A 16459-nucleotide genomic window follows, 5' to 3' on the forward strand; every position below is an offset into this window, starting at 1 on the left:
ATTAATTATGGGGTTTAGGTCTTCTGACTAACTTGTAGATTGGAAGGGAGGTGGTGGTATTGAATGACACATGGAAAAACTGTGCTCTCAACACAGACAGTCTTGTCTGTGCACTAAAAAAATAATGGTTACTGTCATATACAGCTGTGGGGAATGAGAAAAAACATCTCGCGTGTAACTCCCAGATTAGACCATGAATCAGGGACTTGGGTGGAAGCATGATGTGGCAAGCAGCAATGACAAAATGAAAACTAGATTTTGCAGATCGCTGCTGACAAAACAGCAGTGGCCAACCATCTTGGTGGTGCATGCACTGTTTCACCAGGCACTAAGTCCTGGTGGATCCCAAGAAAGTAGTCAGGAGCATGCCCTTCATTACAGGACAGCAGTCAGTAGGTGACTTTGAAAAGGACATCCCAGAGAAATACAGATACCTCTGGAATGTGGCTAACTCCATGGTTCAGTGACATGTGAGCTGCAGTTTTAGAAACATAGATGACTCTTTCGTCATGAAACTTAGTGTTCTTGCAAGCACTAAATTATCTTTTTAGAACTCTGTCACCTTCTGCCATCTGCAGCCAAGACCACTTCTGTATTCTCAGGCCATGTTTTATGGGGGGCTGCAGCGCACTGGAGCTTTGCCTCTTGCTGGGATTTGCCTTGTGACTGCTTTGCACAAGAACTCCTCTCAACTACCACTCTGCTGGTGTCTTCTCACATTCCACAAGTAGTGTATTCAGCTGCAAGAAAGTCATCAGCAAAATGAACCATTGGGCTGGATGAGGCACTTCAGAGGCAAATTCCGGAGTGGGAAGAACGGCTGAGTTTGAGCACGAAAGCTGAGGAGAGAGAAGGTCAAAGTCTAGACATTTGGGAGCAAAGATTCACTTTGAACAGAGAAGGGGCCCTGGTGGCCTCTAAAATTACCATAAATGTCTGTTTACAGGAAATGGCTGAACGGAACAGATCAAGTTAGGGTACCCAAGGGCCTTTAAAACTCAGAGAAATCCTGTGTTTATGAGGTAGACGGGAATTGGTCAAAGCTGGGAACATTGGAAAGTTGTTGGTAGACAGACTGGCTTCAGCCAACCAAAGCTCTGGGAAAGCAGGGCTCAGCTGACACATCCATTTGCAGATGGTAGCCCAGAGCGGTGTCCACACTGCAGAGCATATGCAACCCACAGGCAGCTTAATCTGCTAGCAAAATAAATGGGAAAATATCCCCACAGGGGAAACCTTATATACACTCAAGAGGCTCATTCCAGTTGCAATCCGTGCTCCCTGAGCTGTTGAGCTTGTTCTCTGGAGTGCCTGAACAGCAGTGATCTAATACAAAAGGTCTTACCAAGTTGTCTGAGTCTTTGCTCTCTTCAACCATCATATGGCTAAATGAGACTAGAGGAAAGAAATGGGGGTGGGGAGGAGAAGAAAAGTAAAGCAGAAGAAAAATGGGGCTCCCAATTACTGGCACACACATCTCCACACAGACTAAGCAGCAAGGGCTCACAGTTAGCAAACTGCTCATTAGAGCCAAGGCATTAAGTCATTTCTCCAGGGAAGAATAAAATTGAACTCAGAGTCCAAAACTCTGACAGAAAATGCAGGGTAGGGGGAGGGGAGGAGAAGTGGTTTGGGGGAAGAAAGTAAAAAGGAGGCATGGGGAAAAAAATACCAAGCAGAGAAAATGAATGGATGGTGGATAAGCCAGGAGAATGAAGGGGTTGAAGGGCAGGGAAGGAAACAGAATTAAGAACAGCTGAACTGTGGGATAACTAAGGTGTTACAGTACCCAGTAATTTCTTAGACTATGTTCTCTCTAGGCTGTGGTGTAAACAGTTAAGCAGGGAATAATTTCTGTCCTGATGGAGAAAACAGCAAGTGCTTAAGCAGCTTTGTGGCTACAGGGTCTGTCAGCACCCTGGACCTTTTTTCAGCATTGCCTACTAAATTAGGCCTCCACAGAAATGTTTCAATGCAATGCGGCAGCAAAGCCATGCAGAGCCCTGACACAAGTGCTGTGGCTGCAGTGCCCAGGGACACATCATAGACTTGGCTTTCTGGGAAGGCTGGCTCCCTGTTGGTGGCTCAGTGGTCCTGATAGCAACTGTACAGCACCAGGCTCCCTGCTTTGCTTAGGCTGTCTTTATATTTTCAGCAGCTTTTCTCTTGAATTATACAAAGGAATAAGTTAGTGGAGAATCAGGCTTATGGTGCTTTGCCTTTCGCTAGAGCCTCCGTCTGGCAAACCCCAGGCATTCTTGAGAGGTGAAACCACCTAGCTGGCTAGCTATCATCATGACTGCACTAAAGTTGGAACTGTATGGATAGGTGACGTGTATCATCCACCATCACCAAGCTATGCAATCAGAATTGGAACAGTTATAAGACTTCTTGCTTTGCAGTTATCAGCTGAAAGAAAATCTTTTGACCCAGAGTCAATGCGTGCATCCAGTTGGATCTGCAAAGTCCATGTGGGTGGTGATGTTAGGTTTCCATATCTGTATCTCCCGGGGAATGCCCTGCACATGCATCTGACTGGAATGGAATCATTACGCAAGACAAACATTAAATTCACAGAGGTTGTGAATTAACTCAGAGGTACAGAGGATTTTATTCATAGGAAGCTGGCCAAGAGAAATGTTCTCTCCAAAGTGGAACAGGCAGTTTGTAATGGGCCTAGCCATTGGTGAAGAAATGTCACCTTAGGCTTTCTAAGATTGCGTCCCTTGAAGGTTTTCAAAACACAGCTGTACAAGGCCCTGAGCAATCTGATTGAGGTTTGCCTACAAGATGCTGCTTACTCCAGAGAGCTGGCAAACCAGACTGTGTGAATGACCTTTGTGTTAGGGCAAAGTCAGACTGTTATATCTCAAATCATTGATAAAGGTAATTTTTACTAATCTGCCTAATTTACATTAGAGCAGATTAGCTCTGGCTCATGTTATGCCAGCTGAGCTTCATTGAAAGTTTGGTTGAAGGAATTGGATATGATAATGTGTTCAACTTTCACCGATGTCTTGAAGATGTCTCCCTGCTTGGCCAGTGATGACTGAATGTATCTATTACTCAAAAGAATTCTGAGAGGTTATAGTATCTCCTGGATGAGTGTCTATGAATGTGGAAATGAGAGTTTGGTTAACCACCATTAGACTATTTTAAAATAGTTTGTAATAGATTTCAAAAGGAACATGATATTTTGCATTGTGTTTAACTTCTAATGAGCTCTGACAGAGTCTTGGGTCTGGATTTGTGTGAGGTTTGCACTTTATTCTTATGTTGAAGATGAATTGCATTTAGTACGTGTCTGTTAGTACAGCAAGGCATTAAGCTGCTACGGATGTTTTAAATTAGTCTTCTTTGCAAAATAGTGGTAAACAATGGTAATACTAAACAAGGAATTGCTATGAGAAATTCCTAACTTTAAAAAGTTATTAAAGTTACATAGGATTTTCCATCTTCTGATCAGCCAGTCCATGATTTGCCTGGGGTGGTTGTCAAACTAAATGGCCTACAATTCCCCAAGACACCACACTTACTCTTCAAGCATTGACACATCTCTAACTTTTTACAGTTCACTGGAACTTATTTCTTCCAAGATACATTAAAAGTTACCATTGTATCCAACAATGCTGTTGACCATGCGGTGAGGACCCTGTCCTGACTCCTGACTGTACTTTAGACCTCGGTGGTGTTATTATTTGCCTGCGTACATTGCAGTAACTCTCAGACCACTGTGACCCAGACCATAGATAGCAGCCTTAAACAATGTGACCCTGGCTTTGTGTAATCTTTGCACTCAGCCTTCCAGCTCATGTTGCAACTGCCTTATGAGGTCTCTGTTATTTTGGTATGGGATCATTACGTGTAAACAGGTAAGCAAGGTCAGGATGGGCAGGAAGACCCACTGAAGTCTCCCATGCTTCAAAGGCAGACAGATGCAATACATGGACCTTGTACTCTCCTTATTTTCCAAACAAAGGATCAACAGGATTGTTTCTGAAGGCTCTGGCTGTGGAGGCCAGAAAAGCCAAATGACACATGATCTGAAAAAGATCTTGCCAACCTTATTTTAATTCCATGTTTAGGAGAGATTTTCAGGCAGAGCTAGGAAAAAAAAGAAACTAGTCTTCCTGACTCCTCTCCTGCAACAAGATAGAAAGAAAACCAAGTTATAAAGAAAAGAAAGAGGTCTGAGCAGTCCCCATTCCTGTTTATTTTTTCATTGGCACAAGACACCCTTGCTTAGCATGGGCTAGGTTGCTGCTATGGGACCCTGCTAGGAGCTCAGAGGCTCACAACACACATGAGGCAATGGAAAAGCAGCAGGCAGGAACTGGAAATGGCTGAACTTTTATTTTTCCAAAGTGAAGATCTTTGGTGGGCCACAGATTACTTGGAAATCAGACCCTACGCCCCAGGATCCTGCAGCTGTCCTCCTCCCCTCTAATTTTTCTCTGTCAGATTTCAGAGCTATAATTAACTGCAAGGCCTTAGTGATACCATGTGAATGTGTGTGTGTGTGTGAGTGTGTGTTTGTGCCTAGGTTCCCTCGCTGTAGTGGGCCTAATCCTCTATGGAAGATTGACAGGTTCACATGGAGAGTAACTTTTTAACTAATTCATTCCTAAATTCTCCTTTTGCTCTCTCTCTCTCTTTCTCTCTCTCTCTTTCTCTCTCTCTTTTTCTTCCCTTTGCTGCCCTCTTCCCTCCAGACTGCAAAGGGCATAGTGAGACTAGGGAGATAGCAACATCTTGCTCTACTTCTGTCCTGCATCTTTGCTGAGGTTCCTCCATACTGATCTGATGAACCACAGTGCAATTCCCATCCCAGGCATCTCTTGCTGCTCCCACAGTGACCATCACAGCTGTCCAGGAAAGGGGTAATCAAGGGCAGTGAAGAGCTCCAGGTTAAAATTCAGGTGCTGGAGCAGAAGAAGATGGAGTTCATTTTTCATTCATTCTTTGATGCACTCTGGACATGTGCATCTATCCAAGAAGATGCACCTTGGACTGCTCTGTATATCTTCTGACCACACCACCAGTGAGATGGAGCTCAGAAGTTGTGCATTTGCAAATACTTTTTTTTTTTTTTCTTTTCCTTCTAGTTGTGCTAAAATACTTTGGAGACCTTTGCTGAAGTGTTAGCAGCATATCAGTGCTTTGGTCCAGACGCATGGCACTGACTGCTTGCCAACTTTCACACACAGCCTTGTCAGTGGGGTCTTTGCACTGAAAGAGCAGGTGTGATCCTGTCCACATCCAAGAACTCCTTTGTATTAATCATGGTACAGATAAAAGGTGCTTACTGATGTGCTGCTTCCTCTAGTTGAGCCAGGTTTCTGTGAACAAGCCTCTCAGTATTTTGTGAGGTATCAAACTACGTTGTATTACAACTTGTTGGATATGAAGGGTCTGTCTTCACAATGTTTTGCCAAAACCTTGAACTAGGCAAAGAAAAAGTATCTAAAGGCCAAATTCTTGTAGTGTTTCAAATTAAAGTGTCCACAGTAATCACAGGAGTTCCCAACTACTACTGCATTTTGTTGCATGGAGGAAGAGGTGGCTTAAACCATGCTTTCATAGAACTGCCATTATGGAAGTAGATCAATGTGCTAATAGGAGAGTCTGTCTTGTAAGAGAGCTATTGTAGTGGGAAGGAAAGACTGGAGAAGTCTAAAGGAGGACACTCCTTGATGTTCCAATGCATGGTAACATATAGCCATAAATTCCTACAATCCTTTCCACAGGTTCCTACAAACTGCAAAATCTGCTAAGCATTGTAGGCCTTTTTCAACACAAAAATGAGGTACAGTGAGTACATCTGTATCACTACTTGAATTTCGGTTGGTTTTACTAGTATGCTGAGCTGCTGGTGCTTCCACAGCATGGATTATTCTCAACTGATTAATATTTATTCATTAAAAACAAAACAAAACAAAACAAACAAAGAAACAAAATTTTTTTATTACCTTGAGTTAACATGGTATAAATCACATTTTTACATGACCAGGACTGCCTGCTTGCATGGGTTCTCTGATTTTAAATCCCAACATAAGAGTAACATGCAATTTGGCCAAAGTCACAGAAAGTAAGTGGTGTACTGGCCATCACAGAATGAGATGAAAGGGATCTGGGAGGAGAATTCAGATTGTTCGATTTCTGACATAATCTGACATAATCTCTTAATGATCCTCTGCATTAAGCACAAAAACTGTTGTGCTACTAGCCCTAGATATGAACACATGGGGACATGAAAACCACATCAGGGTTTTCTGATTACCAGTGGGAATGCCACATCAGTGAATACTTACCCACAAATAATGTTTGAATTTGTTGGAGCTGTATGCAAAAAGCAGCATTGCACGACAATCTGTGCTGCTGTTTCCTTTATCTGTTTGTGCTGGTGCAGCTTCAGCTTTCATACTGGCAGTAGACAGAAAGAGTTCAGATGTAGAGACAATAATTTGCCAGGCTACATAGGACTTCTCTGAGTGAGTCTTTGGATGACAATCTGGATCCTTTCACATGAAAGCTCACTGCCACTGAAAAGCCAGACAGTGACTTCGAATAGCTTGGTCTATCTGGCAAGGCAAAAAAACAACATTTTTTTCTCTGTGTGACTGTTTTAATTTAAACAAAGCATATGTATGCCTAATCCAACCTAATCTATCTCAGTTCTTTTATCTCATTAATCACTGACTTGTATTAGCACCTCACAATGTCATTCCTGTCACTGCAGAAAGCTGCTGAGACCACTGTCTCATCACAAGCATTCTGATGATTTGTCACTGGATTTTGTGTAAGCAACAAAACACCTAAGAAGCCAAAACCATTCCCCTCTAACACTATTGGCGTTAGAGGAATGATACAGACAAGAATCCATGTAAACTAATGGTCTCAAATACAAACGGCAAATTCAGTAGGGCAATCACTGCAAAAACATGTCATACAACACTTATTTCTAGGAATTTTTCACTAAATTACATCACCTGAAAATACCGCTGTTTTTTTTTTTTTTAAATTAAGGTGCCTTTTAATCTATCACTCCATTTTGTACTTAAATATTGGTTAAGATCACATGTTTTTAAAAAGTTTTATTAAAAAGTGAAAGTAGCCAAATAAATAAATAAGCAGTGACATAATCTAGGACATATATAGAGATGCTATATATTATTTCATAGGTAACTGTCTTCCCACAGAGAGAGTTGAACAACACAACAGAGATGAACTTTTTAAAAGACCAGCTTTTAATAGCTCCAGCTATAATCTGCATTATCTCAATTGTTGAACTGAGTGGTTCAGAGTATTTTTTTCATGGGAAAAAATTTGGTAAAGCCCACATGCAGGCCAGGTTCCAATTAAAGCAGGTAGATTGACCCTAATTAACATTAACTCCCTCAGTTTAAGTTGATATTTTTCACTCTCTGGCCTCTTCTATCAGGGAAAATTAAAATGTTATGAATTCTTGCCCAGAGATGGATTCACTTCAGTTGTACACAAAGATCTAATCTATTTTAGACAGGTTTATTTACCACAAGCACCAGGATAAACTATTTCAGGTCTTGCAATTGTGAATCTTTGTACTATGTACCAATTTCAAAATCTTTGCTTCTTTGTTCAGGGCTCCAACACACACATAACTCTCCCAGGTCTGGTACTGGGAATATGGGATGGCTGGATCAGTCATTATAGGTCAGTTGTGAAGAGCTTACAGTCTGAGGAAAGCTTGGACAAAGCATCTGTTTAATAATTTCAGGCAAGAAAGAAACCAATAGAAATCCAAGTCTGTCTGAAGAAAATTTAGAAATAGATTATTTATTTATTTATTTATTATTTTTTATGAATGTGGCTAGCTTTAATCACAGACACAGGTCTATACAAAACAAATAGCACATTAGCCTAAACTATGACTGAGCAGTTGACTATATTTATAATCTTGATATAGACCTACAAAAAATCAAATTAAGGATATAAAAATACAAGAACCACTTTAACCTGACAGAAAGTGAAACCTATTTGTCATTAAATGTAACGTGTTTTGACTTGAAATAATTCAATTATATTTTCAGTATAGCTTGTAGTCAGTGTAGAGCTGACTGTACAGTAGAAGGAATTTTCTTAAAATTTAAATGCAGCAGTTTCAGTTCAATTAGCTATAATATTACTATCTATATTGTGAAGTGTTCACTAAAAAAATTACAGTTTTGGATGTGCAGGTCACAGGTGCATCTTGTAGGTATGGCTCTTAAGCCGTATGCTGAAAGTCACTTTGGATTTAATTTTGAAAATTTCTCTTATGAAGGATAGATGTGTAAAGCCATTTAAAACAGGGAAGGGTTAAGCTGTTCCCTTGAACCTACTTCTGATATCCGTATGGGGCTGAAAACGCCAGCTCGCTGATTGATGGGTTCACATGGGGCGACCTTCACATTAGCAACGCGACTTTGGTTGCTGGGTAAACACAGGCAGATGGATCCAGCCCCAGTGATTTTGAGCAGTGACGGATGGTGAAGGTATTTCTGATCCACATCACACCGTGCAGATCCCATGAAAATTACTTGGCACAGGGCAGAAAGTATTAGATTCGGGTGACAAATAATTACCTGATATCAGCTGAGGTTTCTTTAGAAAGGTTATGCTGCAAATAACTAGCTTTTACATAACTTTGTTTTTACGGAGTGATAGAAAGTCAGACATATACAACTTATTTATTTGAGGAAATATAATCACCCAGTGACTAGTAAATACAGCTCATTGGGAGCATATATACAAGTTTCTTAGTAATTGTATTCCAGGATTGCTTAGGGTTTGGGGTGTTTTGGGTGGTTTTTGTTTTTCTGTTTAAAACATGCATGTTTTTCCTTGATGCTATTGTGCTTTTTCTTTGGCAAAAAATAACATTTAGATGACATTTACTGAGATTCACTGTGATTTCATAAGTTCTTACTTTTCAAGAGCTTTAGTTTAAAAGTTCTTGACTTTATTCCTTCTATTTTCCTGGGTGTCATGCTTTGGCAGCCAAATCATTATTTTAAATAGGTGTGTGCCCAATAAATACCCATCTGAACTTCTGTTTTCAAAAGAAGTACTTTTTTTTTTTTTTTTTAATGAGAATGCTACAAACACTTTTTACCACTCTTTTGCTGATAGGTATTTCTTCCTCCTAATAATGTCCTCAAAACACGTTGTGTGAGAGTGCATGTATTTCTATGGTGAGTTAAAATGACTGTTTGCACCTTCTGTGCTGCATGCTACCATTCCTGCCAGGATAATCTGGTGTGGTTGTATCAGCTAGGACATCAATAACAAGCCTCAAAGTTGGTATGTGTCATCTCCCCAAGATGGAGTGTCTTGTTTCTCTGTCTGTGTTGTGCTGTAAAGCTTCTGTCACTATTTAAACCTTTCTTCACTAGAGATGGCAAAATTTCAGAGTGGCCTAAAGTTCTTCCCTTGTCTATATGGTAAAGTTGTTCTCCTGTTTTACAATGCAAAGGAGTGCAAATGAGTAGAAGCAATTGACTGTAATTTAAGTTTCTGGAATAGCTGAAGAAAAGAGGAATTGGTATAGCATTCTATCCATCAGCGAAGAAACTATCTTTCAATTTCTTCTTCATTCTGGAATAGGTTACTTGTCTAGTTTTTAATTGGACTTATATGTGTATTGAAAACTCTATACAAGCTGTTAAGTTTGTATGTAGTTTCAGTAATCATGTTTACAGGCTTTTTTCCTTATGTTTTTATTATAACTTATTCATCTTCCCTCTCACCTTTTTCTCTCCAGTTCTCTCACATTATTAGTCTCCAGTCTCCTTTATTTTTTCCTTTCCTTTTTCTCTTCCTTTCTTTTTATTTTCTTTCTTTTTCCTTTTTCTTTTTAAATTTTCATTTCCTCCTTCCTTCCTTCCTTCCTTCCTTCCTTCCTTCCTTCCTTCCTTCCTTCCTTCCTTCCTTCCTTCCTTCCTTCCTTCCTTCCTTCCTTCCTTCCTTCCTTCCTTCCTTCCTTCCTTCCTTCCTTCCTTCCCTCCTTCCCTCCTTCCCTCCTTCCCTCCTTCCCTCCTTCCCTCCTTCCCTCCTTCCCTCCTTCATCCTTTCTGTTTCTTCCTTTATTTCTCTTTTCTTCATTGAGGCAGGCAAAAGAAAAGAGTTTCTTTCTGAAGGTCACTCCATATGGGACCATTCTCATCTCCTGCAAAATCCATGCCTTACTGCAAAGAACATAAGCAACTTTTGCCCTTTTGACCTAGGAGATAGATGACAATGGTTCTCACAATATGTCTCTTTCTTTGTTATTACAGAATCTATTAAACTGAGATGTGAGACCTGAAAAGCTTAGTGTTCAAAGATGAGCAGAGAAGTCAGTAAAGCATTAATATGATGTTCTCCAGTGTGTATAAGCAGGTAAGCTGCTCTCTCCAAGACTGGCTGGTCCTTTTCTTTCAGATCACTCCAGACTACAAGAAGTTTTATCTGTTGGGTCTGAAGACTTCGATCTCATTCCTCGGTCACGGTCTGATAATAACTGTCTTTGACTTTTGGCTATTGGTACCAGTATTTAGAGGCTGTGAACAATTTAGAAAGGCCTCTAGCCCACCTGAGAACGTCAGTGGTTTTCTCTCAGTAAACACTCTACTACTTCCCTACATCTTTCGTGTGTTTTCCCTTTTTCCTGTGGCAGTGCTCTCCCTAGCAAACTTTGCTGCAATTGATTTTCAGCCCTATCCCTCACATCCACATGCCTGTCTCCACCAGGCAGGGATCTGGCTGAACAAAAGCCAGACGTAGTTCAAGAAATAAATGCTGAGTACAGCCTGCTGCAGACAGCAGGCGTGTTCTTCTGCAGCACACCAAGACCTCCCACACTGGCTTCCTGCAGACGTCAAAGATGGAGAAAGAGAGCTTCAGCATGAATCTCCACAGGAAGATTCACTGGTGGGGAAGGAGCAGCTGTGTCACTCCTCCCCATATACTTGGGCACTCAGAGCAGTAGAGTGCAACACCGAGCATTACACAGTGATTTCTGTATGGGTGTCCTTTGCAGAGAACTCCCAAACAGCCAGGCTGGATGGTACCCTTTCTCCAGTCTCACTGCAGGGTGTTCATAATGGGCAGATGAAGTGTGAGGCAGTTTTTTGTTACTTTTGTCTATATGGCTAACATTATTTCTTTTTAAATCACAAGCTGAACACTGTGACATTTTTATTGAGGCCTGCAGGCTCTAACAATGAGTTCTTTAATACAGCCCCAGGGTATTGTGTTCATCCAAGAATAAGCCCTAATGTTTAGAAAGGGTGTATCAAACATAGATGGTGTTCTGTTTGAAGCTGCCTTTTGAGAATGAATGATGGTCGCTACCCAGGGGTGTGTGGCAGGGGCACTCTTGTTTCAAAAAGCTGTTTGCAGTCTTAAAAATTCAGCTGAGTTTTGCTTAGCGTCATCTAGTCGGAATACTCAGAAAAGCAGTGTGATGCTGGAGGGCAGTCATAACCAAAACGGATCCAGCTGTCAACACAGCAGAGAGCCCTTTAATTTTGTGGGCTTTTGCTAAAGGCCAAAGTTGGTGGCTGACTCAGCGGTGCACATGGTTCCCCATGTCTGGGGCTGAAGGAGGGTGTGGTGGCTCTGGGACTCTGTGCTTGGCACCGCTGCAGCAAATCCAACAGAGACAGCATGGTCCTTGCCAATGCAGCATCAAGGAATCAGAGCAGAGCACAGGTATCTCTAAAAACTGATACCATTGTGTCCTGAAGAGTCTCATGCTGCAGTTGTCAAGGCTGTATCCTGTGCAGTGTCGCTCCACAGGAAACAAACTCATCTCTAATTTACTGTCATCTGTAATGCCTTGTCTTCCATGATCTGATCAACAGCTAGTGTGCAGCGTGTATGGACTGTCCATCTTTCCCCTTTGTATTGTGAGGCACATTCATGTGGGCAGGAGAGAACAGCGTGCCCTGCCTGGGGAGCTGCCCTGGGTGACTGTGTCATTTGCAGGTTCCCTCCATTGCAAAGAAACTGCATCACATTCAGGTGAGAAATAGTACAAAATCAGGCCCACTATATAAATAAATGGCATGTTTATTCAGGGCTTAAAATATTGATGATTCCACACAATTAATAAACAGGAGTACAAAAATTACAGCAGAAAAAAAAATCAAGATGGAGAGAAGGCGACGTTATTTAGAACAGTGTATCACTACTATCTGGTGCCACAAGCCAGAATGAACCAACAATTACATACTAGCATCAAAATCCCCACTTTTAAAACGTTGATGTGATGCTCAGATTTATAAGCATCTAGAAACATTCCATAAAACTACTGGAAGATGTGAATTTTCAGTCAATTCTGTCGTCTGTGGCTTTTTCTTTCTGATCAGATGCAAGCGAAATAATAGGATTCGTGGAAGATAGAAAATTTCCGCCCTGCCAAATTCTGTATACGTATATTTTCCTGTTAACTTTCTAGGCAGATTCACAGCAAAATTACCTATTCTTTTACAAATACTATTGTTAGAAATATCACTTCATAATTTAAGAAATGGAAGAATTTCAAGAAACTCAACTGATTCACATAAAATCATTTTTGCTCCATGCAATTAAAATAAATTATCTATTTTCATATTTGCTTCTAGTCAATTTTTAGGCAACCAGCTGCTGGTAACTTCAAGCTGCAGTCTTGCTGAGTAAGGTACTCTTTAGTCACTAAGGGTCTTTTAGACACTAACTGTAGATTTAAACTTCAGCAAAACTTTTGTTCATGCTTTAGTAAAAACAATTACATCCACATTTCCTAGCAAATATTAGTGTGTTTGTTTGTTTATCTTTTCCCTTGTTGCATGGACCATTATTTCACAGGGGCCTTGAGACATCTGACAGAAGCCATGAGTGGAAGCTGGGTTTTCACGTACTGAAGATGCTCTTGTACAAGATTAATTTTGTTCTAAGTATTCCTTGCACTTACAGTTTCTGATTTCTTCATGGATCTAACTCAGAACCACATAACACTGAATACCACCTCATCATGTGAAGAGTCTTAGTGGTTTCAGTGGAGCACTTTGAACAATGTAAATTCTGAATGTGAGCACGTATGACAGACTTTCTCCCTTTAGTCACAATGGGTGGGATGTAGCTGACCAGATGTGGGCATCTTCCTCTGATTTAGATGTCAGGGTGCATAGCCTCCCTTTACAGAGTGGTAGTTACCTCAGTGTAATGTAGCCATCTAAAATGAGTGAAACAGATCATGTCCTAAAAGTGTTTATTTCTCTTTGTGACTGTAAAAAGTACCCTAGGCAACACACTGAGTCATAAAATACTTCCTTGCAGACGTCTGAAATTAGACATGGTGAATCCTACCCTAACAGTTTGATTCAGCTACCTCTGAGGTTAGCCCCAGGTGATGCCGTTGGGTACTGTATTGGTCTTTAAAGACATTTGCTGTGAAAAGTAGGGCAAAGAGTAGATGAAGATGTAGGAGTGGGTCACACAGATAAAGGGAAAGAAATATCACTGAATTTGAATGCTGCCATGAAAAATTGCTGCAGCAGGCTAGCAGCCACATCTGTGACTCTGAGACAGCTGACACAAAGTAATGACCTCCCATAAGGAGGCAGACAGAGGCTGAGACCTAAGTCATGACCAAGCTGGGAATAACATGGGTGCTGCTGCAGATGGAATAAAAATACAAACTATTTTTATCACCCTGTCAGATTTTATCCAGTGAGTTTCCTTAAAACCACAGTCTCCTTTCAACAACTCAACTTTCCAGCTGGGAGATAGAAATGGTTGGGTCTTTCTGTCTTTCAGGGATTCCCTTGTGCTGTATTTGATCTTTTCTCCACTCACTTCCCCAAAACCCAAAACAATCACATTAGTGGCTATCTATATGACATGTTTAAATTCAGCTTGCAACCATTTCACGGTACGGTTAGCACTAATCATGGCCTGTGCTTGCCACAACAGAGTGGGTTCTCAGAAGTCCAAGTGGCAACTGGACACCCTATCTGCTATGCACAGGCTGGGAATATCACTCCAAATATGATTAATAGTTCATTGGTAACAGAGGAAATCCACAACAGTTTGTTTCTCCTACTGATCTTGGAAGGCACATCTTCCCATAAGTGAATCTATATACTGTCCATTTTTAGGATGCAAAGAACTTTCCAATTAAAACAATGAATGCACTTCTTCTTGTCTGCCTTCTTCCCTTCACTATACAGCAGGAAATCCCAGAGTGTTTTGCTCCTAGCAGTGGTATTCTGAGGGACCAGCTAAGTAAACATAAATGCTACCTTATCCACTGCTCTCAAATCACCAGCTGCAGCTGCTTCTCAGAATGACCTGGCCATCTGGTTTGGCAGTCTTGTTCATGGCATGAGAAATGGTGTGGTTCAAGTATGGCACCCCTGTATCTCTTTTAAATAGCCTTTATGGCTATGAGGATGAATGCATGCATTCACCCATGTTCATCCCACCCCTGAGCAGCAACTGGGAGTGAAATCGAAGAAGGAGGAGCTAGCAGCTACAGTAGCAATTTAATTTCTCTAACAGTTAGCCATGAAACATGGGAGAGGCTTAGATTCTCTAAGAGGCAGAATTCAATCACTGGTATAAGGAGAGAGAGCAGGAGATATGTAGATGGTTTCCTAAAGAGGGAGCAGGAGATATGTAGATAGTCTTTTTTGATGTGCCCTGATCCCTGGTAACTTCTCCCTCCAGTCTGTATAGCAGGAGAGCATGAAAACATGGGGAAGAAAATTTTACAGGTTTTAAAATATTGCTTCTGCTCCAGCAACAATTACTTCTAAAACTAGAGGGTTTTAAAAGCTATAGCTAAAATTGTCTTCAGCTTCCTCTCCGTCTTAATAAATGATTCCCATCACATAAGAAGACTTTCTCGCTTATTAGAGTTGATGGGTTCTTCAGCACTATTTCTTGAACGGTAAGTGTTTGACAACACGTGGCTCTTATTAAAATATATTGCAGTCAGCTGGCCTAAAGGAGATCTTTAAAAAATGGAAAGGGAGTCAGATGTATATAGCTTAGAGCAGTGTTTCTTGTATGGTACACTGACATTAATATTTAAATTATATTCAAAACTTCTAGTGGATTTTCTTCCCCTGGGCATGGCTGGTTTTCCCTTCATTTATCTTCCAGGCTGCAATGGAAAGAAGGGAATGGTTTGTTATGATGAGAAAGGTTTAGAGCTACCCAAGCTCCAGGGAACAGGACACCCACAGAGGGGTGTCATGCTTTTTGTCTTGTTTACTGAAGTGGTTTTGCTGCAAAGTTAGGAATCCCAACACAGAAGAACCATCCATGTGGCTCAGTACATGGTGAAGATGGGACGGATCCTCCTGAAGATAACAGCAAAGCTGTTACTAGCCTTGTCCATATAACACTAACACTGGCTGGCTATACTCAAGTCATTTCCTCAGCTCTTCTTACAGCTGACAGTCATCCAGACCATACCCACACCTGTGGCTCAGGAGCCTTATATTGGCTAACACATAAGCATTTTGAATGCCACAGTCTGTTTTGTTCATGGTGTTGCCATGTCTCTTTCTGCTGTGCAGTGAGGTAGAACTAGATCATCAGTGAGAGTAGCCTGGACATGTCCTTAGTATCCATTAGGGCTGCAAACGTCCCCTGTGTTAATGCCTTGTGTTGCTGGAGAAGCCCTGTGTCGGGAGAGATCAAAAGCTTTGACCTGACATGGAGCAAGCTCTCTGAATCCTTCACACCTTGTCAAAGCCTTTTCTCTTGCTCAGATGACATTTTTATGAAGTTCCCAGGTATTTGATGTTGGCTCACCATGTTGCAGTTTAAATCATTCATCACCAATCTGTTTTGGCCATCCAGATCAATTACTTCCTCCCCCACCCTGCCACCCCAGGCTTACACCATTTTTGCAAATTATTACCACCTCCTATAAATATGGCTGTGAGGTTGCAAAGTGTCAGTTCTCCTTGGAACAATAATTTATTTAAATAAGTAAAGAAAGGAGATTTGGATTACCTTTAGGCTTCTTTCTATGATGCTATACAAGGATTTACTCACCATATTTTCTTGTTCAGCTATGCTGTGGAAGAAGGTGAAAAGCTGTTCATCCACAGCTATGCTCCCATACAGCTCTCAGCAACTGGCTTTCGCTACACAGTTTTATTATTATTCATTTATTGTTTATCTTGTGTTCATCAGTAAAACCAAGGGACATCCTTCAAGGAGGTTCTTTCTCCTTCAGGAAGGTCCTTGTCTAGAACGATCTGCTCAGATAAGTATAATATCTAAATGTCACTGCCAAGAAAGAGTTTACAGTATATTTTCTGTTCACTTCAATGGAAGCAACATTGAAAAACCCATCTGTCAGGTGAGACCAGCCCAAAGTGAAAGCTGCAAAATGTTCTTTGGAATGGGGAAGAATATTTAAGTAGAACAGCTTTTTATCAGGAAATTGCATCTTTTT

The 16459-nt window shown here is 41.0% G+C and overlaps 1 long non-coding RNA gene across 1 annotated transcript; it reads left to right on the forward strand.

Annotated features, from left to right (window-relative positions):
• Positions 1 to 8417: 8417 nt before the first annotated feature.
• Positions 8418 to 15052, forward strand: LOC137864571 (uncharacterized). The gene is made up of 3 exons (XR_011101552.1): positions 8418 to 8513; positions 10296 to 10354; positions 10441 to 15052. It is a non-coding gene; the product is annotated as an uncharacterized lncRNA (long non-coding RNA).
• The last annotated feature ends 1407 nt before the right edge of the window (positions 15053 to 16459 follow it).

Source organism: Anas acuta, chromosome 1, assembly GCF_963932015.1.
Source record: "Anas acuta chromosome 1, bAnaAcu1.1, whole genome shotgun sequence".
Taxonomy (NCBI): domain Eukaryota; kingdom Metazoa; phylum Chordata; class Aves; order Anseriformes; family Anatidae; genus Anas; species Anas acuta.